General features: G+C 47.2%; 1 protein-coding gene and 1 long non-coding RNA gene across 5 annotated transcripts in view; one reads left to right on the top strand and one right to left on the bottom strand.

Annotated features, from left to right (window-relative positions):
* Positions 1–26,160, top strand: part of SETBP1 (SET binding protein 1) — a 262,041-nt gene that overhangs the window by 89,286 nt on the left and 146,595 nt on the right. The gene's annotated exons all lie outside the window — the stretch shown is intronic.
* Positions 21,266–26,160, bottom strand: part of LOC310659591 — a 152,965-nt gene continuing 148,070 nt past the window's right edge. The window contains exon 3 of the long non-coding RNA XR_014502836.1: positions 21,266–21,278. This is a non-coding gene — a long non-coding RNA (uncharacterized lncRNA). The remainder of the gene's footprint in view (positions 21,279–26,160) is intronic.

The following is a 26,160-nucleotide window of genomic DNA, read 5'->3' as shown; positions in this document are numbered from 1 at the left end:
ATGCCTTTGTGGGTGGGTGTATCATAGGTTTGTGCGGACTGACCTGAAATGAAGGCATGCTGTGATAGGGACAGGCTGTAAGGAGACGTCTGAAGAGGAGCCCTTCGCACAGGCAGTGTGGGAGCGGCTCCCCTCCCCCGCCCCCGGTGCAGTTTCCGGGCTACTGAGGCGTGTGCATGAATATTGCATGCATACAGACATTCTGATCACATAGATGTTTTCCATCTAATTGCCACTCTGCTGGAGGGAGGATGCCAAGCAGGTGGAAAAGATGCTTGGAGCTCTTTTGCTGCCCATGCAGCTGAGATATTCATATATACTCCTTTTCAGGATGAGTTGGTTCTCAACCGTAGTTCCTCTCTGCCCTGTTCCACCTTGTTGCAAGCAGGCCTATCCCAGGGCATCCCATTCCTTCCTTTGTGCTCCTTTTGTGCACATTCTTCAGTTCATTCATCAGCAAGATTACACATTTTGTACACGGCTTTTATGTAAAGCAGGGACACGGGTGGCACTGTGGGTTAAACCACAGAGCCTAGGACTTGCCGATCAGAAGGTTGGCAGTTCGAATCCCCGCAAGAGGGTGAGCTCCCGTTGCTCGGTCCCTGCTCCTGCCAACCTAGCAGTTTGAAAGCACATCAAAGTGCAAGTAGATAAATAGGTACCACTCCAGCGGGAAGGTAAAAGGCGTTTCCGCGCACTGCTCTGGTTCGCCAGAAGCGGCTTACTCATGCTGGCCACATGAGCCAGAAGCTGTACGCCGGCTCCCTCAGCCAATAAAGCGAGATGAGCGCCGCAACCCCAGAGTCATCCGCGACTGGACCTAACGGTCAGGGGTCCCGTTACTTTTACCTTTTATGTAAAGCAGATTTCTAAAATAATTTTATTTCTAAATTTCAGAAGTTTGCAAACTGATACATACCTTCTAGATACCAATCCATTTCACATTCGACTCACCCTCCACGGTTCCCCGCATAATTTCTAAATTTGCTGCGTATTATAAATATTCTAAGCCTTCATCTTTTCCATACTTTACTCCCAACAAGTATTCAACTGTGGCTCTTGAAGCAAATCCTACCTGCAACAGTTCTTTAAAGATTCAACAAAAGCTTCCACTCTTCCTTAAAATCAGCCTCTTCTCGGTCTCAAATTTTCATAGTTAAAATTTCCAATTTGGCATATTCCATCTGTTTTAACTGCCACTCTTCCTTAGTAGGTATCTCCTGATTTTGCCATTTTCGCACACAGATTATTCTTGCTGCTGTCGTGGCATACAAGGATAGGTAAAGGAGGGGTTGTTGCTTTAGGCACTTTATGTGAACTGAAAATATATCGCAAAGACTGGAGAGGCATTCAACCCAGCTGGGAGTTGCCTTCTGATCTGCCAGCAAGTTCAGGAGTTCAATGGACGTTTGGGTTGTGAACATGATCCGTGTGGGATGCACGTTTGCAACCTGCAACATTTGCAACCCACAGTGGCGCATCTGCACATGCGTGGGTTGCAATTCGGTGCTTCTGTGCATGCGCAAAGAGCAATTCAGCGCTTCTGCACATGTGCAACCGATGAAACATGGAAGTAACCCGTTCTGGTACTTCCGGGTTTCGGCAGGTCCGTAACCCAAAAAAACTCAACCTGAAGTGTCTGTAACCCGAGGTATGACTATACTGGATCAGGCCTGTCTGCCACAGAAGCTCCTGTTCGTAACCGTGTTGTGGTGGCCTTCATTGTTTTGTACGTTCACACCTGATTTTTGCAAAGCTGCTTTGAAGACCAGTTACTGTATTTTTCGCTCTATAAGATGCACCAGACCACAAGACGCACCTAGTTTTTGGAGGAGGAAAACAAGGAAAAAAATATTCTGAATCTCAGAAGCCAGAACAGCAAGAGGGATCGCTGCGCAGTGAAAGCAGCGATCCCTCTTGCTGCTCTGACTTCTGGGATAGCTGCGCAGCCTGCATTCGCTCCATAAGACGCACACACATTTCCCCTTACTTTTTAGGAGGGAAAAAGTGAGTCTTATAGAGGAAAAAATACGGCAGCTCAGATATTGGTGGTGATGCAGAAATTCAAAGGACCTTGGAAATCCAGAGCCTGTATGCTTTTCTCTGCAGTCGCTTTCTGTCTCTATGAAGTCAAGCTGCCTTATGGTACCAGCGACTGCATTTCTTTCACTCTGCCCCTGGGGGAGACGATCTGTTAGCCACAGAAGAAAGCTGGAAAAATGAAGTTAGATTTATATTCCAGGATTAGAGGGTGAGAATAATTAAATTTTGGCCTAGGCCATAAACTGGAGGAAACCCCCACAGGAATAAGGCCAGAGGATGGGCGATCAAGAGAGCCAGGCCTCAGCTTTCCCCCCCGTAGCGGATGATTGATGTTTGCAAGTGTCACTGCCCCAGCTGATTCCATCTCTAGTGCCTGACCTTGCGGGATAATGAGCTTTGCTAGATTAGAGCCACACAGTATATCACTTGCAAACAGGGTTCTCCGCATCCTGCTTTATCGCAGATCTTGTGATGGTGCGTGAACTTCCTTCTACCTTTGCAGTGGACGATGCTTTGCCCTCCTCTGTGCTACAGAAGGGATGCTGCTATTGCTGGCTCCTCTGCCGGAGTCTGTTCCCTCGGGTATCCTGCCTCCTTTGCTCTTCTGCCGCTTCCATAACCCAGCCGGGCGCTGCTTTGAAGCACTCGGTGAGCAAGCAGAAGTCTCCGAGCCACAGACGGAATCACCGCTCTCCTCCCTTCAAGCGCTACAGTCGGACTCCACCAGACATCCTGCTGTGCCTCTGAAGTTCTGACTGCAGGCAGGGAGAAAAGGCTAACCTAACTGGGAGCTTCCTTCAAGGCAGCTGGGGAAAGAGGTAGGCATCTGCCTCAGAACTTCGCGGGAGGCCAAGGAGTCGAGGAGCAACTTTCAAGTCGGCGCTCGAGATCGCTGCCCGCTCTCAGGGACCAAATTCTGACCTTGTAGGTTTTGTTCGCGGCTCACACCGGCTTCAGTCTTTTGATCTGCCACGGTTCTGACAGCACAAGGGTGCTGAGCAGGCTGCAAGGGGTTGCTGAGCAGCTGAGGACTTTGCAATGAAACCAGCCCAGGGCGCTGGATGCAGAGACTGTTTGCATTCCTCACAGCCCCTCTGGCAGCGCTGGGTCTACCAGAACACTCAGTGGTGGACTCGGGTCTCTGTTGAGCAGCTGCAGAGTGGCAGCTTGAGACGCAGCTTTCACTTGAAGGGAGCTGGCGAAACATAGGAACATGAGGAGCTGTTTTGTACTGAACCAGAGTCCATCTATCCCTGTATTGTCTACACAGACCGGCAGCAGCTGTCCAGGGTTTCAGACAGAGGTGCTGGGAATTGATATTGCTCTTCTAGGTAGCCTGGAACATGGACAGCTCATGCGCTAAAATGTGCCACACGTTCACAGAATGCATTCCTATATGGGACATTATGCATGCATGTTTCACCTTTTCCCTTGGGTTTCTGTGTAGGGAAACTTGTATAGTCATACCTCTTCTTATGTTCGGTTCAGGTTATGTCTTTTCAGGTTGCGTCCCGCAGCGACCCGGAAGTACCAGGAAGGGTTACTTCTGGGTTTTGCCACTCGTGCATGCGCAAACGCTCAAAATGATGCCACATGCATGCGCAGAAGCGGCGAATCGTGACCTGCGCACGTGCAGACGCGGGTTGTGTTCTGCTTATGTTGCAAACAGGGCTCCGGAACGGATCCCGTTTGCAACCAGAGGTACCACTGTAATCTTCTTTGGCGATCACTCGTAGCCGAGTAAGACTACCAACATCTCCTTAACCTCAACTCCCCCGAAGCTGCTGAGGTCCTCTCACAAATTCGGCAAAAACAAGTTAGAGATGAGCTTGCAGTATCTCCAAATCTGGGAGAGATGTGTTCAGCTATGAACAAAATGAAAAACAACAAAGTGGACCAGATGGGATACCTGCCGAATATTCAAAGTGGGTGGAATTGAGCTTACACAAAACTTCACAAGCTCATCGGAAAAAGTCTGGGAAAGAGAAGCGATCCCAGCAGACTTTAGGGATGCCAAAATTATCAGTCTCTTTAAAAAAAGGTGACAGAACTGATTGCGGAAACTATCGAGGCGTCTCTCTATTAGCTGCGGCCGGCAAAACTCTTGCAAGGATCTTGGCAAACCGTCTCTTAACAATATCCGAGGTGACCCTTCCTGAAACATGTAATAAGTTGTATCTGAGCAGTTGCTTTGCATCAGAAGATCCCATGTCCAATCTCCAGCAACTCCAGGGAAGCAGCTGCCAGTCAGTGTAAACAGTATGGAATTAGATAGACCCAAGAGTCTAACTTAGTATAAAACATCTTCCTTGTTTGTTAAACAGCCCTAACTCTGTGGCTTTGAAATTGCTGACAGCCAAACTATTGAATAGCCCGGACCACTTTTGGGGGGCAGGGGGAGGCACAAGTCAAAAGAGGAAGCATATGTTAAATCTGCCTACCTTTTTTTTGGGGGGGGAAACTGCCCCCATTTGGCTTGGGGGCAAATTTTGAGAGCAGGCATAACAAGATTCACCAGCTGTCCTTCACTCTTATGCATGGCCAGCTTGCATGTTTACGTCCCCAGAATGCTTCTTTGTCAATACTTTATGGAATTGCAGATCATAGAATCATAGAGTTGGAAGAGACCACAAGGGCCATCGAGTCCAACCCCCCTGCCAAGCAGGAAACACCATCAGAGCACTCCTGACATATGGTTGTCAAGCCTCTGCTTAAAGACCTCCAAAGAAGGAGACTCCACCACACTCCTTGGCAGCAAATTCCACTGTCGAACAGCTCTTACTGTCAGGAAGTTCTTCCTAATGTTTAGGTGGAATCTTCTTTCTTGTAGTTTGGATCCATTGCTCCGTGTCCGCTTCTCTGGAGCAGCAGAAAACAACCTTTAAATATGGCATTCAACAGCTATGGACAGCTCTGGTGAGTTACTTTGCCCCTTGTCAAAATAGCCACACACACCTAATTTTTAAGGACTGGGAAACTGGGGAGAAAAGGGAGTCATAGCCTTACCATGAACCACCGTGATCTGTTTCCTTGCTTTTTAGCATTATACGTAATCTGTGGAAATGTGGAAAATGGTGCTTCTGAGAACGTCCTCTGAATTGAAAGCCCTTTAAAGACATTGATGGTGTTTTTGTTATCTGCACACCCTTCTGGAGTCAAAGTTTGCCTCTCTGGAAGGTTGGGGTGAGAAAGCCCTTGGCAGGGTCACATGGCAAGGGTCACATGACAGCTTTGCCTACAGTTAAGGGCATTAGAGTCTGAGTTCCTTTCCACTTTGATCCTCAGCGCTTGCTTAATCGTGCTAATGTCCTGTCTTATTATGGTAAACACCGCACCCATTTGCATATTATGCCCGATGAAAAATGCATGCTGCACTCAGTTTGTCTGCCAGCCTTTTTTTACACATTAGGGCTTGCTATGCCGAAACACCCTCTGGTATGAACCAGAGGCCCTATATCACTCCCGTAGCTGAAATAGAAAATCATGCATATGCGTCTTTTCGCAGACCGATTCAGATAATGGCTTTAGCTGCCCACTTTGAGTGGAAACATATAATTACTCATTTGAAAAAAACGTGTTTCTTTTCTAAAACAAACAAACAAAAAACATATTTGCTTCCAGGTATACTTCCCCATAGGGACACGGGTGGTGTAAACCACAGAGCCTAGGACTTGCCGATCAGAAGGTTGATGGTTCGAATTCCCACGATGGGGTGAGCTCCCGTTGCTTGGTCCCTGCTCCTGCCCACCTAGCAGTTCAAAAGCACATCAAAGTGAAAATAGATAAATAGGTACCACTCTAGCAGGAAGGTAAACGGCGTTTCTGTGCGCTGCTCTGGTTTGCCAGAAGCGGCTTAGTTATGCTGGCCATATGACCTGGAAGCTGTACGCCGGCTCCCTCGGCCAATAAAGCGAGATGAGTGCCGCAACCCCAGAGTCAGTCACGACTGGACCTAATGGTCAGGGGTCCCTTTACCTTTTTATACTTCCCCCTGCAACAGGATTGTGAAAATCTGGGTGGGAGAAACCACATTGCCCTTATCGTGTAACAGGCGCCTCCAGACATCCTTTTTATTTCACATTTATGATGAATTGCACTTCCAGTTCTATTGGTGCAGTCACACGCAATTCCACTATCGATATTGTTTGCACCTGCCAAATGTTTTGCGGTAGTCACACGGCTTCATTTCCAACCCCATAACTTCCTGCTGGAATCCCGTAACCTTTTATGCCACAAATGTTCCGGTTTATTTTGGTCCTGCTTTTGTTCTGCTGTCGCCCCTCCAGACAGCAATAATGTAGCATTGGGGAAGCATCACAGATCATACTAAAGCCAAATAAAGCCATTTGTATTAGGCAAGAGCATGTTGCAAAATGAAACCCTAGCCTGGAGGAACCCCAAGATTGGATGCAGGTCTAGCCAGCATAGCTAATGGTTGTGGATGATGGGAGTTGTAGTCCAAAATATTTGGAGGATATCATGTTTGGGAAGGTGGAGACTATTGCCCATGTTGCTTATATGCCGAAGGGGCAATCTAGGTTCTGAACTGGGCAGAGAGGTTTTAAAAAGAGGTCCAGTAGAGATTATCACATCAGGGAACACACCTGCGAGCTGTTCAAAAACTGACTTATCTTTCCAGTTAATCCAGCGCCAAGGGCCTTCTGGCAGTTCCATTACTGCGAGAAGGAAAGCTACAGGGAACCAGGCAGAGGGCCTTCTCAGTAGTGGCACCCACCCTGTGGAACACCCTCCCACCAGATGTCAAAAGACATCTAACATTTTAGAAGACATCTGAAGGCAGCCCTGTTTAGGGAAGTTTTTAATGTGTGGATATTTTAATGTATTTTTAATCTTTGCTGGAAGCCGCCCAGAGTGGCTGGGGAAACCCAGCCAGATGGGTGGGGTACAAATAATAAATTATTATACTTATTACAGTGGTACCTCTCTTTGCAAACGGGATCCGTTCCGGAGGCCCATTCACAACATGAAAAGAGCACAACCTGCAGCGGTGCATCTGCGCACTTGTGGGTTGCGATTCGCTGCTTCTGCGCATGCGAGTGACGTCATTTTGTGCTTCTGCGCATGCGGCGAAACCCGGAAGTAACCCTTTCTGGTACTTCTGGGTCGCCGCGGGACGTAACCTGAAAGAACGTTACAGGGAAGTAATAGTGCCACTGTATTCTGCTCTGGTCTGACCTCACCTGGAGTACTGTGTCCAGTTCTGGGCACCACAGTTCAAGAAGGACACTGACAAACTGGAACGTGTCCAGAGGAAGGCAACCAAAATGGTCAAAGGCCTGGAAACGATGCCTTATGAGGAACGGCTAAGGGAGCTGGGCATGTTTAGCCTGGAGAAGAGGAGGTTAAGGGGTGATATGATAGCCATGTTCAAATATATAAAAGGATATCACATAGAGGAGGGAGAAAGGTTGTTTTCTGCTGCTCCAGAGAAGCAGACACGGAGCAATGGATCCAAACTACAAGAAAGAAGATTCCACCTAAACATTAGGAAGAACTTCCTGACAGTAAGAGCTGTTCGACAGTGGAATATGCTGCCAAGGAGTGTGGTGGAGTCTCCTTCTTTGGAGGTCTTTAAGCAGAGGCTTGACAACCATATGTCAGGAGTGCTCTGATGGTGTTTCCTGCTTGGCAGGGGGTTGGACTCGATGGCCCTTGTGGTCTCTTCCAACTCTATGATTCTATGAAGCGGACGTAACATGAGGTATGACTAATAATAATAATAATAATAATAATCCAAGTTCTTTTAAGATTAATTTGTTTTAAAGCTCGCTTTGCTGGCCTTGAACCCAGAGCGTACAAATTCATCATCACCAACAACTTTTGTATGAGCAGCTGAATGTTCTGCTCTTCACCTTCCCTGCACAGTTGCACATGCAAAAGCTCACTACCAGCCAACACCAAGTTATTTTGCATCTGCAGAGAGACTATTGAACTGCCCTTTGTCTCCTTTGGTGCTTTGACTGCCCTCTGTTGTGAGGTTCGTGTCGCAGCCTTGGTCTGGAGAAGCATGCAATCTTTTTATGAAAGAGTTGATCTGAAGGAACTGCTGTTTCCTGCGGCGTCCACTGAAATCTCTTTTCTCCCATGGCCATTTGTCCGGTCCAAGCAGGTTTTGCAGATCTTTCTTTTTGAAAGTGCTACAAAACTCCTGCAAAGCCCATGAATGGCGACAACAGTGAGATGAAATTACTGTATTGTGCCACTTCCAACCATTTAGGGTGGGCAGGCAGGGAGAAGGGGGTTGTCTATTTCCATCCTTTGGTGTAGCAACCCATTTTATGTCTCCTTCATCCACCTTCCCCCTTGCCCCCCCCCCGGCTTTCACTTCTTGGGGGTTGATTGCTGAAAGGATTTGTCCCCTTGAAATCTAACTTTTTTTTTCCAGAGGTGGCCTGCGAACCCGGCTCAATTGCTTTCTGTCTGTCCCAGGTCACTCGCTTTGTTCCCGCGGCTTTTTCTTTCAGCGTTTTGGGACGAGTTCCCAGACTTTTACAAAGTTAGGGAAATGTGATTCTCAGGAATCTCTCCTTGTTTCTGAGTTTCATCTCCAGCCCTGTTCTCTCTTCTTTCCTCCCTCTTCTAACCGCCCCCCCCAAAAAAAACCTCCCCCTCCGTCTTTTTATTTCATGAGATCCTCTTCAAACAGTTTCACAAATGGGCTCTTGTTTTCTGTGGCTGTTTGGAAAATGTTTCTGAGTTTAAAACCAGCCAGTGTAATCCTTCAAGGAAAAGCAAGTTTTCGCCGCTCAGCACAGCTGCTAGGAGAAGAACCCCCCCCCCCCCTTTTATTTGCATGCCATTATCCTTTTTGCAACATGAAACTCCTAAACTCTCAATCAAGGCAGAGTTGATAGCTACTTAGCCAAGATAGGGGGCTCCATGGGTGACAGCCCTGGGAAAGGAGTTGATTTGATTTCCTCGATGGAAAAGATGGGGTAGCAGAGGGCCACATTCTGTTCTGGGCAACCTTTAGGCAGGTACAGCTTCCGGGTCATGTTGCCAGCATGACTAAGCCACTTCTGGCGAACCAGAGCAGCGCATGGAAACGCTATTTACCTTCCCGCTGGAGCGGTACCTATTTATCTACTTGCACTTTGACATGCTTTTGAACTGCTAGGTTGGCAGGAGCAGGGACCGAGCAACAGGAGCTCACCCTGCCGCGGGGATTCGAACCGCCGACCTTCTGATCGGCAAGCCCACCTGCATCCTTTTGGTTCTGCCTACCAGTGGCCAAAAAGCAGAATTATGCTCATTGTTCTGCCCACTGACCTGTGGCCCTCAGAAAGTTGCCCAGAAGGGGACGTGGCTGTTCAGTTGATCTAGACCAATCACCCCTGATCTAGACCAATGCCCAGAATGTTTAGTTCTTGGTGAAATTGCACCCTAATGTGAAAACCTTAGATGTTAGGGAAAACATTAGACTGCAGCGCTCTACTGTGACCTATAGGCCTTTCAATGTGGACTCCAGTTTTCATGTTGTGGGTGTGAGAGGCTTTCTAAGAAGCCAGCCACTTTTGGATATTTGATGCAACAGTGCGGGGGCTCTCATACCTCTGGAAGGGAGGATCCAATTGGCTTGAGAGAAGCAGGATTAAATGAGACATCTCCAGGAACTGGAAACCAATTCCAGCTCTAAGGGCTGCAGCTGCTCCTAATAGCTCCTCACTCCAGGGGAACTTGGAAGTGATCCGCCTGAAGGATGTTATGACACCTCGTAGAGGTTCTTTATCTTACAGTACTAAGGTGCAGAGCTGCTAGATAGAGGCATGCCGGCCTCTTTTCACAGCAGGGGGAGATTCCACACAAGGGCATCCAGCTGGGAACTCAAATCCATCCTTACTGCCGGTCCAGCCTCCCTTCAAATGGGTCTGGGGAAAAGTGTGCAGTAGGCAAAGATCTCCTTATCTTGAAGGATTGGCCCATATTACAGAGCAACACAGTATAGTAGACTGCTACTTCTCAAGCTGCTGACATCTGTAGCTGCTGGTCCTCAACATCACTGTTCAGTTTGTGGTGCTTCAAGGCCTGGACTTGTAGGAATTCACCTCAACATTTATTTATTTATTGCAAATGCTGTCAACAGCAAACACAAGTTCACCTGAAACAATTCTGGACTGGGGCTTTGAGTTTTGATACTTCCATGTTTATTGGACATTGATGAGGTCACTCAATGTAGATGGGGTACCATTATAAGGCAGCACATTGCCAATTATGCAGTTAGTTGTTGATATTTGTTTACATACCATCCCAGGTAGTATTATTATTTATGCCTTCTGCCTCAGGCACCAACATAGCTTGAGCTATTTTGGGGCACCTGTCTCTGCCAACCTTTGGATTGATGGAGGAAGCCATGGAGCTTCCACCAGCCCCATGGCTGCACTGGCAGGGCCTGATGGGAGGTAGGGCCCAAAACACATGGAGGGCACCAGGTTGGGGAACGCTGCTGCACATCCATTAAATAAGTGTCAAAGGAAAAATTAGGGCAATACCTCCATGGGGCTGGAGAAACCCAGCCAGATGGGCAGGGTATAAACAATAAAATTATGATGATGGGGTAGCTATGCTAGTCTATTGCAGCAAAATCAACAAACAATGCACTGCAGCTTCTCGCAGGTACAAGTCCCTCTGTCTTTGATGAGGCTTAAAACTCCAGGTTAAATACATATATTGCAGCCAAATGGTCCTTTAGCACCGGGAGGATTTACAGATTTATTGTGACATACACGTCATGCTGGGGACGCGGGTGGTGCTGTGGTCTAAACCACAGAGCCTAGGGCTTGCCGATCAGAAGGTCGGTGGTTCGAATCCCCACGATGGAGTGAGCACCCGTTGCTCGGTCCCAGCTCCTGCCAACCTAGCAGTTCGAAAGCACGTCACAGTGCAAATAGATAAATAGGTACCTCTCCAGTGGGGAAGGTAAATGGTGTTTCTGTGTACTGCTCTGGTTCACCAGAAGCAGCTTAGTCATGCTGGCCACGTGACCCGGAAGCTGTATGCTGGCTCCCTCGGCCAAGAAAGCGAGATGAGCGCTGCAACCCCAGAGTCAGTCATGGGACCTAACAGTCAGGGGTCCCTTTACCTTTACACGTCACGCCACGTCATCAGGCATTTTCTGAGTTTTGTCAGTTGTGCACAGATCTCCTTCTCTGGCTGAACTAGTTCGAATTCCACCCCTCCCTCAATCCCGTCGTCCTTTTAGGAATTGAGAGAATTCGACGAAAACCAGTCCTCTTTCCCCAGCTCCCTCTTTTCTGCTTTTAATTATTATTTTATTTTGCTTCTTTGCCCGGATAAGACGGGCTAACCAAGGAGGAGGGAAGGTTGTGGAGGGGGTTGAGCCATTACAAACAGGCTCTTGTGTCCCTCCTTCAGCCTGTTTGTTTGCTTTGGAGTTGTCTAATCAAGGGCTTTTCAAGTTTTCCTCCCTCCACCTCCCACTTAAAGGGGGGAGAAAGCAACCAAACCAAATAAAATCAAACAAGAAGAACCAAAATAGAGCTCTCTCTCTCACGCACACACTCACTTTATCCCTCTCCATCTCTTGGCTTGGGAAATACACTTTGCTGCAAAGACACGGATCCCAAGAATCTGGGCATCTCTTGACAGCCAGTAGTGAAGGGGAGGGCAAAGCGTTATCAATCATTCAGGGTGTTTTGGAGGGAGAGGCAAAGAGAGGGCAAAGCTAACCCTGGAGGAGTGGAGGAATGTCTCTCTGCTCTCTCCCAGCCCCCCAAGAAAAATCCTTGCCCCCTTTTCTGCTGCCTTTGTTGAAGGGAATGGTTTTTGTGCAGTGTTTTGTCTTTCCTCTCTTTTTTATTTTTTTGGACATCTGCCTAGACACATGCAGATTAAAGGACCCGAATAAATTTCTGGAAGGAAGACAAGAGAGAGTGAGAGCGGGAGAGAGAGAGAGGATGGGGTGGGGAAGATTGCACAAAGAACGAAGGGGTGTATTGGGGGGGGGGGGGGAAGCAGAGAGAGAGAGAGAGAGAGAGAGAGACCAGAGCTCAATAGCAGACAAACAAGCTGATGGTGATGTGTTTATGAGCGGGAGAGAGGGAGTTCAACATAATCTCCAGATCCCCAGCCTTCATTTTAAAACAAATACTTAAGTTTCTTGCATTTGTAGGGCCAGAGATACATGGCAAAATGCACAGGCAGTGTTTTTTTTTTGGGGGGGGACTCTAGTTTGTTAGGGACGCGGGTGGCGCTGTGGGTTAAACCACAGAGCCTAGGACTTGCTGATCAGAAGGTTGGCAGTTCGAATCCCCGCGACGGGGTGAGCTCCCATTGCTCGGTCCCTGCTCCTGCCAACCTAGCAGTTCGAAAGCACGTCAAAGTGCAAGTAGATAAATAGGTAGCACTCTGGCGGGAAGCGTGTGCTGCTCTGGTTCACCAGAAGCGGCTTAGTCCTGCTGACCACATGACCCAGAAGCTGTACGCCGGCTCCCTTGGCCAATAGAGCGAGATGAGCCCTGCAACCCCAGAGTTGGCCGCGACTGGACCTAATGGTCAGGGGTCCCTTTACCTTCACTAGTTTGTTCCTTCTGTCAGTGTTTTGCTTAGCTCACCCAAGGGGGGTGGGGAGCCTGTGGATGTCTGTGTAGTGTTTCTTTATTCCATATTTGCACTGCCCTTCAATCAACAGTGATCAGCTCGGGTTGCAAAAGCTAGAAATGCAAATGCCCCGAAGTCCTATTCTGGCTGTCAAAGGGCTCACAGGACAACAGGAGTCTATCTGTATCTTGGCCCTCTCTTTTTCCTTTGCATCCTCCTTGCGAGGCGGTACTCAAGGATGCTACCCTGCATCCAAGGAATTGGGGGGTTGGACTAGATGACCCTCGAGGGTCCCTTCCAACTCTATGATTGTGTGAATTCAAGGAAGCATAATAATAATAATTTATTATTTATACCCCGCCCATCTGGCTGGGTTTCCCCAGCGACTCTGGGCGGCTTCCAACAAAACACTAAAATACAATAACCTATTAAACATTAAAAGCTTCCCTCAACAGGGCTGCCTTCAGATGTCTTCTCAAAGTCTGGTAGTTGTTGTTCTCTTTGACATCTAGTGGGAGGGTGTTCCACAGGGTGGATGCCACTACCGAGAAGGCCCTCTGCCTGGTTCCCTGTAACTTGGCTTCTCGCAGCGAGGGAACTGCCATATCTGGTCCTGGAAATATTCACCTCAGGTGTAAGAGGCACAGCCAGTACAATGTGGTCGCTGGGAACGGAACAGAGGGAGAGATAGGTTCAGATCCAAGTACAATGATGGAGCTTTCTGGGTTATATTGAGCCAGTCATTCTCTCTCACATCCTTCACTGGATTGCTATGAGAATAAAAAAAAGAGGGAAGACACATGTATCATCCCGCTCTCCTCGTGGGATAGGTAGAATGAATATCTATTGCTCTGGATTTGGTACTAGACAACTTCTTTCAGCTCGAGGAGGGCCATGGTGGAAGGCCATAAATTTAAAGACTGGGGTGGCACATGGCCTAGCATGCCTAAGTTGTGGTCCTCCGAGGAGGCGCCATCATAGCATTCCTCACTGACGGATGTCCCCTGGCTGCTTCTCACATCAAAATGCCCATGAATGATTCGTGTTGAAATGCATAAAAGGAGATAAATAGATAGCGCAGTTCAGTCGACGAAGCAAAATATGTGTGGCAAATTATTTTACTAATGACAATAAAGTGGACTGTTTCCTGGGCATTCCGCAAATGGATCTCTCTCTGGAGAAGCAGGGCTCTGTATCTTAGGGGGGTATGAATGGGATATATGGTCTTTTTTTTTAAAGTCGCAGCCTCTGCTGGTCCTGGTGCAACTGAAGGTGGAGGTTTCATCATTCTTTATGGAGCGCTGTGGGCCTTTTGAGATTCACCCCTAAGTTTGGAGAGATGGTTCTTTGCTGGAAACTGAAAGAGAGAAGTTTTTGCTTGCCGAGATTCTCCCACCTTCTGCAAGAAGAGAAATGCACACACAACACTGTTTTGGGTTCTTTTCTCCACTTGGGGAAAAGGAAGCAGACTTTTTTGGGGGGGGTATTGGAATGCTGGCAGTATTTTGCTGGCTAAACAACCAGCTTCGGGCTGTGATATAAAATATTAAGAGACTTTCCTTGACGCTTTTGTACCAATGCTTGCAAGGTGCCAACCTGGGGTTTCAGCTGAGCAGTTAAAGGAGATTTCAGTGGGAGTTGGCATCACCTGCACAAAATGTCGCAGCACTGTGCCCACACAGCACACAGTGTATTTGTTGTGCTCCTATCTGTATACAAACTATACCTATAGTATCAAGGCAGGTCAAACCATTGGCCTTGCCATTTTGAGCAACATGCTTTATGTATGGCTTGCGTACCTACAGTAGAACCAGCTTTATTTATTTGTGAACAGCAAATAATGAATGTTATTCACATTTATATGCGAATAATTCAGCGTGCAGAAGAGGGAAGCTAGCTAGAAACACGTACGCTCCTGCTCCCAGAGGTAGCCAGAGACATAGGTCAGTGAGAGGACTTACAGATGACCAACTCCACCATTCTATCATAAAGACATCTGCAGGTTCAGTTCCTGCTTGAAAACCTGGAGGGCCTGACTTAGACATGCTTGAAATAACCAAAAATAATGGAACCATGGAGAGGGGAGAGGGAAGTCACGGGACTGGAAAAATCCCACATTGTGACATCGATGTTTATCTTATATGATGTTTGTTATGGAAAAACTAATTTAAAAAATTATGAAAAGTAAAGCTGGAGGGCCACTGCTAGTCAGTAATGGGGACAATACTGAGCTACATTGATCACTGCTCTGACTCTGTAGGAGGCAGTTTTCTATGTTTCTTGGTAACTGAAACACAAAGTCACTTTGGATTTACCTGCAGGATCGACTGGATTCTTTTCCTTTCCTGTCATCATGCTGCTTCTAGCATCCTTCATCCGTCGCTGGCCCCAAGCTTACATTAAGCTCTCCTTAGAATCATAGAATCATAGAATCATAGAGTTGGAAGAGACCACAAGGGCCATCGAGTCCAACCCTCTGCCAAGCAGGAAACACCATCAGAGCACTCCTGACATATGGTTGTCAAGCCTCTGCTTAAAGACCTCCAAAGAAGGAGACTCCACCACACTCCTTGGCAGCACATTCCACTGTCGAACAGCTTTTACTGTCAGGAAGTTCTTCCTAATGTTTAGGTGGAATCTTCTTTCTTGTAGTTTGGATCCATTGCTCCGTGTCCGCTTCTCTGGAGCAGCAGAAAACAACCTTTCTCCCTCCTCTATGTGACATCCTTTTATATATTTGAACATGGCTATCATATCACCCCTTAACCTCCTCTTCTCCAGGCTTAACCTTCTCTTTTCCTTCCTCTCCACATTTATTTATGCTAGTCCTTTCCATCTGCTGCCATAGCACAAGAAATGCCCCTGCAGTGGCCATGCATATTGAGACACGGTGATGGTAATGATGGTTGATGCATCAATGACGCATATTGAGGCACGATGGTGATATTTGTGCAAACCTCATTCATGGAGGAACGTAAGAAAAACAACAAAAAAAGAAGCCATTTCTCTGGGAAACTACAATTTAAGCTTTTGACGTCGCCGAGGCGAAGAGTTGCAAAGTGGAGAGATTTGCACGTTGACCCCCTCGCTTGGGTGCCAGGAGGTCCTGATGCTGTTTCTCCTGGAGAGCTAAGTGGCTTTCCTTTAAGAGACCTCGCTAGTTGCTGTCTCCCCAGGGGTCTGGACTGACTGTATCCTTCGCTGATCTCCGATTACAGCTGTGCATGCCAACCTGATGTTGTGCTTGGCTCTCGCCCGCTCCCGATTTCTCTCTCCGCAGCAGCGAACTGTGCCAGAATGAAAAACATCTGGTGAAGTCTCAGGCTCTGTTTAGGCTGGATACACAAATGCATGATGTTATGCAAGCCCGGCTCTGATTTATCCCATTTCTTCGCTTCCCTCTCAACTCCACAACCCATTTCAGGGGGCATTTCACATTTTGTTTTATAATCACATCAGTCAGGGCTGTAGGAGAGGTTCCAGGTGTTGCTTTTGAGATCACAGTACTGGCAACACGGCCCATTCCGGTCTGCGTTGCTCTGCCACTGTTTTATGATTCCGAAACATGTCTTGTGTGTGTTCCCGACAAAGTATGTGTTAGTAACACGAGTTCCCTGCAAGGCATTGCTGAGCCAAATCCTTAGTCTCTAGCTCAGTACTGTTGGTACTCAACCCATAGTCTCCTTTGACTGGACTTAACAATCCAGGGGTCATTTACCTTTACCTTACTGTCTATCCAAACCTAACTGGAGATACATTGTGAAGCTTTAACCTGGGAGCTTCTGTGTTCAATGCATGTTATCTGAGACACAGTCCTTATAGTAACAGGAAGGTAGCGGTTCATTCAGCTTGATCCCCCTAAACCTCTTCCCCAAAACAGAGACTTTAGAAATGAGATTGTTTTATCTGGTAGGTTTGGACTGAGACCACTCAGCTGTCAACAGATGTGGCTTAGGCTCGGTTGGTGCAAGGAACAGATGAGGAAATAAGACTGTACCACACCAGAGTGAATGTGGAGCAAACTATGGGCTTGAAGTCTCCATATATGTCATATCTTGCGTTGCGTTTGCTTCAGGTTGAGCATTTTCAGGTTGTGTCCCGTGGCGACCCGAAAGTACCGGAAAGGGTTACTTCCGGGTTTCACTGCTCGCTCATGCGAAGACACTCAAAATGACATCACGCGCATGCGCAGAAGCGGCGAATTGTGACCCACGCAGGGCTCCGGAATGGATCCCGTTCGCAACCAGAGGTACCGCTGTAATTGGTAACTTGCAGGGTTAGAGGTGTCCTGCTCCAGATCGCAATGCGCATTGCCTCTGTCCCCCTTGCCCCTTTTAGAGACTGTGGTGTGTGTCAGGAACATAGGAAGTTGTCTTATGCAGAGTCAGACTTAGCTCAGTACCATCCACACTGACCAGCCGTCACTCCAGAGTTACAGAAATGGGTCTTTCCCAGTCCTTCCTGAAGACTGAACCTGGGTGCAAAACAAGATACTCTGCCAGTGAACTACAAGCCTTTCCCATGTACTTTGGGGGTATAAAGCTACAGAAAGTCTCTAGAGCATTATATGCATTGGTGGCGATGCAGAACTTATTACTACCAACGATTACAGGAAGCTTCAAGAATAGTTATCTGATTTCTCTAAGACCTCAATAGGCTGAACATTCATTGTAGAGGGGTTTGGACTAGATGACCGTTGCGGTCCCTTCCAACTCTACAATTTCATGTTTCAGTGGGAAGTTTGGTTCAGAGCCTGGTTTTTCTGCTTCTGGGCCTAGATGATGATGTTGGACGGATACCTTCTTTTCCATTCCGCAGCGAGGGAGGCAGTTAGCAGACATGTGATGGACATGTTCGCTCTATTGTTCCAAATTGTCTGGCACCTTTTTGCTGGTGCTTCCTTTGGCTTCCGCTGCCTGAAGATTATAGCAGGGACTGATCAGAACTCCTGTTAAAATGTGGAATAAGAAGGCAATGAAGGGGCTGATTAGTGCTTGTTATCTCCACAGCTCATGCTGCTTTCCCATTGTCCACTCAGTAAGTCCTTTACAGAGATTTCCCTTTTATCCCATTTGTCTTAATCCTTGGCCCTACCAGCTGAGAAGGAGGAATTGCTCCTTTAATTTGTTTGGAAGCCATCCAACCTCTGGAATCTGGTTAGCTTTTAACTGGGGCCATTTGAGTGTGTGTGTCTGTGTGGGGGGAGCTTTAGGAAAATGTAGAATTTTCCCAGCTGATATCCATAGTGGTTGGGTTTGGTTTTTTTCCCGTTTGGGTTGAAGCTTTCAGGCCATTTCTGCTTAGCTGCCGGGATGCAAAAGGCTCTCTCCTTTTGTCTGGAAACCATTGATGGTCCTCAGTGTTTTATTGCTGAAGCAGCACCTGCTGCCCGGCTCACTCATTCCCATCCTCGCCGACTCATTAGCATCTGAGAAACTGCGGTTCCCTTGCACAAGTTTGCCGGGTGGATCATATGCCGAAGGGGCTGCTGCAAACAATGTGAAAATTTTTTTTATTTAAAAAAACACACCCTCAGGCTTCCTGCCGACTCTGCATTTTATATCGTTTGCGCCTGTACGCAAGAAAGATTTAGCACATCTCTGCTTTTATAAAAGGACATTTAAAGCGTCTGGGTACGAGTGGCAGTTGGCCTTCTGTGATTCTCGTGTGCTCGGCAGAAAGCTGCGTCGGCACATTTGTACAGAAGGCCTGTGGCTCGGTGGTCGAGCATCTGTTTTGAATACAGGTTCAGTCCCTGGAACCATAAGGCAGGGCTGGGAATATCTCCTCCTTGAGAGCCAGTGTGGTGTAGTGGTTAAGAGTGGTAGATTTGTAATCTGGTGAACCAGGTTCGCTTCCCTGCTCCTCCACATGCAGCTGCTGGGTGACCTTGGGCTAGTCACACTTCTTTGAAGTCTCTCAGCCCCACTCACCTCACAGAGTGTTTGTTGTGGGGGAGGAAGGGAAAGGAGAATGTTAGCCGCTTTGAGATGCCTTCGGGTAGTGATAAAGCGGGATATCAGATCCAAATGCTTCTTCTCTTCTTCTCCCCAAAATCCAGGAGAGCCACTGCCAGTGGTTGACCAAATGGACCAGGGGTGTGACTGTGTGCAGAATCATAGAATTGTAGAGTTGGAAGGTGTAATAAAAAAATTAAGGTCATATATATATATATATATATATATATATATATATATATAAAATAAATGTTCATAAATGTACCAACCAAGCACGTACATAGATATGTGGACCACATTTCTGGAGCAGCACAGGAAGACCGTCCTGAAACCATTTTGACGCCCAAACTGACCAAATGTTTTCTCTGCAAGGAGGGAGGGGGTGAGGGAACCTTCCCGTTGTCTCAGGAATCGGGTAATCACCATCTCAAAGGAATGGCCAGAAAGACAATCAGATAAGGCGTTGTCAGATAACCTGGCAGACAGGAAAAACAACAACATTCAAATTTCTGTTGTAGACTGCCTTTTCTGTGATGTAGGTATGATGTTTGCGGGGGGTGGTCTTGGGTTACACCCCTTCTGTGATGTATGTATGATATATGGAGAGGTGGTCTTGAGCTCCAGGGCAGGGAATTTAAAATATCTATATAAGGGCAGGCACACCTTGGTTCTGGGTCCTCTTCTGTCCTCCTACATTTGAGGGGGGCACCCTGTTGCAACAATTCAATAAAGATCAGGCTTAGTAGGTGCTTTCCTTCTCAATATTCTCTGGTTAGCCTCTGTTATTTTCTCCTATCAATAGGGAACCCACTTAAGGACTCTATACAGGCTCTTGGATACCCCATAAGGGGGGAAAGGGCAGATTTTGTTTACAACAGATGGATGCAACCCCCTACAATTCAGGAATCACAGCTTAAACATCCATGGCAGATGGCCACCCAACTTCTGCTTAAAAACCTACAAGGAAGGAGAGTTCATCACCTCCCAAGGGAGATCATTCCACTGTCGAACAGCTCTCATTGTCAGAAAGTTCTTCCTGATGTTTAGTCTGAATCTCCTGTCTTGTAACTTGAAGCCATTGGTTCAGGTCCTAGGCTCCAAAGCAGGAGAAGGAAGGAAGGAAGGAAGGAAGGAAGGAAGGAAGGAAGGAAGGATAGACGAATGGTATTAGTGAGATTTGGCCTCTGTAGCCTGTAGCAGCTGAAAAACGTCATTTGCACTGGACAGGAGGCGAGGTTAATCTTCTCCCCCACACTTGCCCCGAGCGTGTGAAATCTCTACCGCAGCGTAACGACTCCTGAAAATAACCGATAAAGCCTGTAGCGGTGGAAAGGTCTGAGAGCCAGTTTTCACTGCTTTTTCTCCCCTTTCCAGGGTGTTGTCAAAACTGCACCCAAATTGTGGTAAAATGCACATCTTCCCAGAAATGACTAGCACATTCTCCTCCAGCTCCGCACAATAAGGGGGAATTGCTTTGTCGAGAGCCCCCCCCCAATTGCTTTCCATTGATTGCTGCTAGAAACAGCAGGCGGAGTTTGCCAGTCACATGTGGCGGCGTTACATCGGAGGGGCCGTTCTGGTCTCATGACAAGAGTGGCTGAAGTCAAAACACATGTGTGTCTAAAACAGCATATCAGAATGGCCCTGCCAGGCAGCTCCCCTGTGCCAGAAATTCCCAGGGCTTGTGGGAAAACCAGTATTAGGTTACGTGGCAATCGCTGCTAACAGTCCTGCTGTAATGGAGAGGCCAAGGATCACATGGCTTGCTTTTTGCCACTCATTTCATCGATCCAAACCTCTCCCCTGTGCATAAAAAGAATAAAGTAAAATTCATGTTTTAATTAAACAGTTTCGGACCACTGTATCTATTCCTAGCCACCATGGGTGCTGGTTCCTGCCCCCTGTGTTTCCACAGATGTAGGATTGAGCAGTGCTTTGTAGAAAATGTCCCGTAAACATGGTTTAGGAAGATAGCACAGAACAAGGGGTGTGTGTCTGTGTGTGTGTGTGTGTTTTAGAGATTCTTGGGGAGATTGATTTCTGTGAGTTCCTATAGAAATCTAACCTAACCTGCTCCCCTCAGACCAATGTGCAGATGGCAATGCAATTATCCATTGAATTTTGCACTTCCCTGAATTTTGCGATATGGCTCTCAGCTCAAAAATGCGTACATGGAAATATCTAAATGGCAAATTTCTATACATATATTTTGGGATAAAATACTACTTACATAGAAGTGTCCATGCACATTTCTTCCTTTAAAAAAAAAAAAAGATTAATATGGAATTTTCTCTTAATGAGAAAAATGTAAGATTGAGATTGAGCTTCTGGCCTTTCCAGGTGTGTACACACACACACACACGTTTTTTCTGGCTATATAACAAAAGTAAAATTGTTCCTTAGCACCTGTTGAGATCATCCCCTGTTAGGTATCCTATTTGCTTCACCATCTTGAGAAAGGCTTAGAAACACACTTTTGCTTTCCTGGTCACAGAAAAAAGAGGCATCTGTTTCTACATTCCAACTCTGGGCTTGGGATGTGGAGAGGTCAGCAATGCATAGGATAGAGAGCAAGGCAAGCCAGGATGAAAACCCCCAAGAGCTAAGGCTTTCTCAATCATGGTTTGTTTATGCTCAGATTCCTTCCCCGCATTTTGCACGTTGGGCTTCAGTGTGAATCCCAGATGTGGAGAACTTGCTCTGGAGCACTGGCTTTCGCATCTTGGTCTCTGGAGAATCCTGGAGCTCAGAGCTCCTGCGTAGTCATTCCATAATAGTGGAGAAGCATCCCTGAAGGATAGGTTGCCAACTTCTCCCAATCTTCTCCAGAAGTTTATAGTGATGGGGAAGTGTTAAGAAGGGCTATAGGCGTCTACACAGGGTGATGGTATGCTTGGCCGTGTCTGAGCAGCATCACTCAATAACTGAATGCCTATTCTAAAACACACACACTTACACACCCCTGGCAGCTTTCAAGAGGACTGTTTGGCAGGCGGATTAATGTGGGAAATCATCATACTCAAAGTAGACCCACTGAAATCACTGAAATTTGTGGACGCAAATCCCCAAATCTCACGTGGGGTGGCAATATTCATAGTGCAGGCTCTGAAACTCAGGGCTACTCTGACAGGGTAGCGTGCCCTAGACCTGGACCTGTTTTAATCTTTTTATTACTTTTAACTCAATATGCTGAGTCTGTTCTGGGGCCATTTTGTGCTTTATATATACCCGCATACTAGTTTTTGGGCGCTGGCTATTATATCTTTGCATTATTGTCTTCGGGTAACTTAAATGTCACTACGCCAGCCAAAACACCTGAATTCTGCTGGGTTGCTTGTCTCTAGTTTGTCTTTTTTCTTTTTTGTATTGTCTTATTTTGCTATGGCAGTTTGCTAATGCAATAAAGGTTTTGATGATTCAGGTTAAGAACAGCTTCAGGTTAAGAACGGACCTCCAGAAAGAATTAATTTCTTAACCCGAGGTACCACTGTATAAATACCCACACAATAACACCAAAAAACCCCAGTGTATTATGGAAAATCCTAGCCTTGAATATTCTTCCTAATGCAATACAGACAAGCCTCACTTTATTACACTCTGCTTTCTTGTGCTTCACATTTATTGCTCCTTATGAGGACATGGGTGTAACTGCAGGCAGCCCAGCCACTTCCAGGGAAAGTGCCACCCTTTTTCTGGCCACAGGAGTGAAGCTGTTGAGGGCTAGAGTCGTGCCTTTTCCTCTCTGGCCCCTGCAGGCAGAGTGGCCTAGCTTAATAAGCTACAGTATAGTGTAAACACAATTTCATATGCTCTGGAAAACTACAAAAAATCAGTGTGACTCATATTATGATTCACTTACATTGTGATATTCACTTTATTGCAATGGTTTGCAACCGAACCCGCAGTAACTCTGAGATATTTGTGTACTTATCTATGTGCAGCGAGCATTTTGCAAAACTTTTGGTTTTCTTCTGATCAGAACTCTTGTTGGGTCAGATCTCTAGTTGTCACTTTCTCTGTTTGGGAACTTCAACTGGGGCACATATGGGCCAAATCCTGCCTGCAGAAAGATGTTCCCTCCTGGCTGACCCAGCTCCCATTGCTAATTCAGTGGCAGGAGAGACAATGAGAGAATGTTGCTCTATTTCAAGCAGAACTTGATAGCAGGCTGCTCCAGGGGCTGTTCAGATGAGTGGGTACCATCTCAGGCCGTGGAGGAGAGTCGAACTGTGGGTTCGCCCCTCCAACATCATTGCACACATTGTTGGTTCCACCTGTGGCTGAACACTCAGCTTCAGTGTGAAAGGGGAGTTGCGTGCTGATTGGGTAGGGTGTAATTTCACGCCGAGGTCCAATGCACCGTTGTCATGGATTGGGGCCAACTAGCATCTTTGCATGGAGCGGAATTGCTTGCAGATGCAAGGCTAGCATTCCAGAAAACTGCTTTCTGGGAGGATGCAGACGTTGTTTTGATGTAACACTTAGCCCCCTGTGTGCAGGCTAAGTCAAATCTGTAAGCAAATAAAGGATGCTCTCACCTCTCAAGTAACCACAGTCCGGCTGAAAGAGCCTTCTGTCTTCCTGCATCATGAAATGTTTGCCCTTGAGCCATGGCACCTGCAGAGTTCGGATGCAAGAGCTATTCTTTGGCCAGCCATTCTTGATCTAGACACGAAGCATGGGATTGTGTCAACCCAATTTCAGGGATGAGGCTCACCATGGCCCAACGGTAAAGAGGCGAGGCAAGAAATCTGATGACCCAGAAAATGAGCAATGATTATGGTGCTCTTCCCCCCATTCATATTCTCGTGTTTTTGTATGGCCAACTAGCAACAGGGCAATCCCCCTTGAACGCCTCTTACTGCTCTAACTCTTGATACTGCACGTGCCGTTGACCTTTAGGGAAAGGGCTGTATGTAGCTCCGTGGCAGAGCATCTGTGCATGCAGAAGGTGCCTGGTTCATTCCCCAGCCACTCCTGGTCGAGCTGGGAATGCCTGCTGCCTGAAATCCCAGAGAGCTGCTGCCAGTCAGTGTGGGCAACACTGAGCTACATGGACCCTGACTCTGTATAAAGCAGCTTCCTAGGCCCGTTGCTATGGTCCTGCTCAGCAGTGGAACGGTCTCCCGCAGGAGGTCGTGGAGTCTCCTTCTTTTGAGGGTTCTAAGCAGAGATGGAATGATGGTGCTGGGGGAGACTCTTGAGAGTCCCATGGACGGCAAGAAGATCAAACCTATCCATTCTGAAGGAAATCAGCCCTGAGTGCTCACTGGAAGGACAGATCCTGAAGCTGAGACTCCAAGACTTGGGCCACCTCATGAGAAGAGAAGACTCCCTGGAAAAGACCCTGATGTTGGGAAAGATGGAGGGCACAAGGAGAAGGGGACAACAGAGGACGAGATGGTTGGACAGTGTTCTCGAAGCAGCCAACCTGAGTTTGACCAAACTGCGGGAGGCAGTGGAAGACAGGAGTGCCTGGCGTGCTCTGGTCCAAGGGGTCACAAAGAGTCGGACACAACTAAATGACTAAACAACAAAAACAAGCAGAGATGGAAGGGGCATCAGTCATGGATGCTTGAGTTGAAATCCCTGCATTGCAGGGCATTGGACAAGATGATCTGGTGTGTGTGTCTCCCTTCCAACTCTACAATTCTGCTATTCTAGCACCAGCAGCCACACATTCAGCTATCCTACCTCACCTGTACACTCTGAAGGCACCACAAAGTAATTTAATTTATAATATTTTTGAGCATATGCTTCAGCTCTGTGGGGCTGAGGACAGCTCAGCTCCCCCAAAGAATGTGGGAATAGGGCAGAGCTCCCCCCCCACAATATTGAGGGGCTGGGTAGCCTCCTCGTGGCGGCAAGGATTCTCACTGGGTCTCCCCACAGTGCCAGAGGGTCTCGTCGGGTCTCCGCGCAGTGGTGGAGGGCCTCATGGCCTCCTCCCTACATGTGTGACTGTGACGTTAACATATGAGAGTGCTGGAGGTGAAATAGTTAAACAGGTTACCCAATCAGGACCCAGGGGGTGGAGTCAGAGGGACTATAAAACCAGCTCTGGGAGGGTCAAAGGGAGAAGTTCGTTAAAGTGTTTGTTGGGAGTTGGGTGGATTGGGAGTGAATTGGGACAGAGTCTGTGGGTAGGTTGAGTTAGTGTAGCGAAATAAGCTGAGTCAAGAACAGTTAGGAACTAGGAAGACAAGTAAATATCTGAGAGGTGGTTTAGTGAGTGAGAGCAGGTAGCGGAAGTTATAGGTCTGGATAGGCACCCCATGAATGTAATTGACTGATACTGTTTATGAAACCACACGCTTTTGTTAAACTGCAATAAATAAACAGAAGTTTATGTTCCAATTTAACCCTGACTGGACTCAGTATTGTCCCAGGTAGGGCCTGGGTGGTGGCAGCGAGAACTAAAGTGGTGACACAGGGATCAATAGACGGTGAAACTTCTGGGGACCCTGTGTGATCGCCACAGTGACATCACACACACATGACAAGCCCCCCCCCCTTGTTGTGCAGCACTTGGTGCCTCTGTCTTTGAGTCTTGGTTGTTGTTGTTTTAAGAGCACACTGAACATACTGCTCTGGCATTTTATCCCACGATTTCTGTGAATCACCTGTGGGCAATGTGGATTCTGAACCTTCTTCCTCTTTTAAGTGTGTTTGCTTTGCTTTGCTTTATCCTCGTCTGCAGGGGATGAGAACACATGTGCGATTGAAACGCTTTGCGAACTTTGGAGGGGCGGGGAGCCTTCCTCTCCCCCCCCCTCCCCATCCAGTTTGCCTTCAGAATCGGAGGCCCTGTTTCTGCCAGCGCATAATCAACAAGCTTGTTCGAGGGTCTGTCATTAAGCAATGCCCTGATTATTCTGGCAGCCATGTTCGTCCTCCGAGTCCCTGCGGATGGCAGCAGACACGGAGAGAGTTGTGTTGCGCCAAGCATGGGGCTAAAGGTCACCCCACACACTGGACAGCTTTGTCTAGTCAAATCTAGTTGCCGTTTCCCTCAACCGTTACCGACGGGGAAGAGCCGGTAGCTCTTTGTCAGTTTATTTATGCTGAAGCCCAGCTGCAATTCAAACGGAAAATCGAGGGTTTACTTGAGGAGTGAAAGCCTTCTTCCCTGCCTGGTGAGAAGGGATTCTTTTCTCTCTGGCTGTGCTAACAAACAGAGGAGAGGAAGAAGGAAAACTGGTGCACAGAGTGGCAGCAGTAGTAGTAGTAGATTTCTGCATTTATTCTGCCATTCCAGCTAGAGCTCAGGTTGGGCAATGAAAATAAACAATACATTAATAACTAATAACCAGTTAATATCACATTCTATTAAAATGAGCCATTGGTCATGTCCAGGATGAGTGAATTCTTGAAGGGTGGTATAGAAAATCAATCAATCAATCAATCAATCAAGTTTTTCACTTCTTCAACATTAAATCCAGTTCACCACATTTTTGTGCCAATTTGCATTAAAAAAAAACAACAACCCAATTTAATGTGCCTTTCTCCTCATATACACACATTTGCAAAGCAATTGTTCCGAATATACCCATTTTTGCAATTTCCCCTAATGTAACACAAT

This window comes from Podarcis tiliguerta (genome assembly GCF_965153285.1).
Source record: "Podarcis tiliguerta genome assembly, chromosome: 11".
Taxonomy (NCBI): domain Eukaryota; kingdom Metazoa; phylum Chordata; class Lepidosauria; order Squamata; family Lacertidae; genus Podarcis; species Podarcis tiliguerta.
The sequence above is the reverse complement of the archived record's forward strand: the minus strand, read 5'-3'. Positions and strand labels throughout refer to the sequence as shown.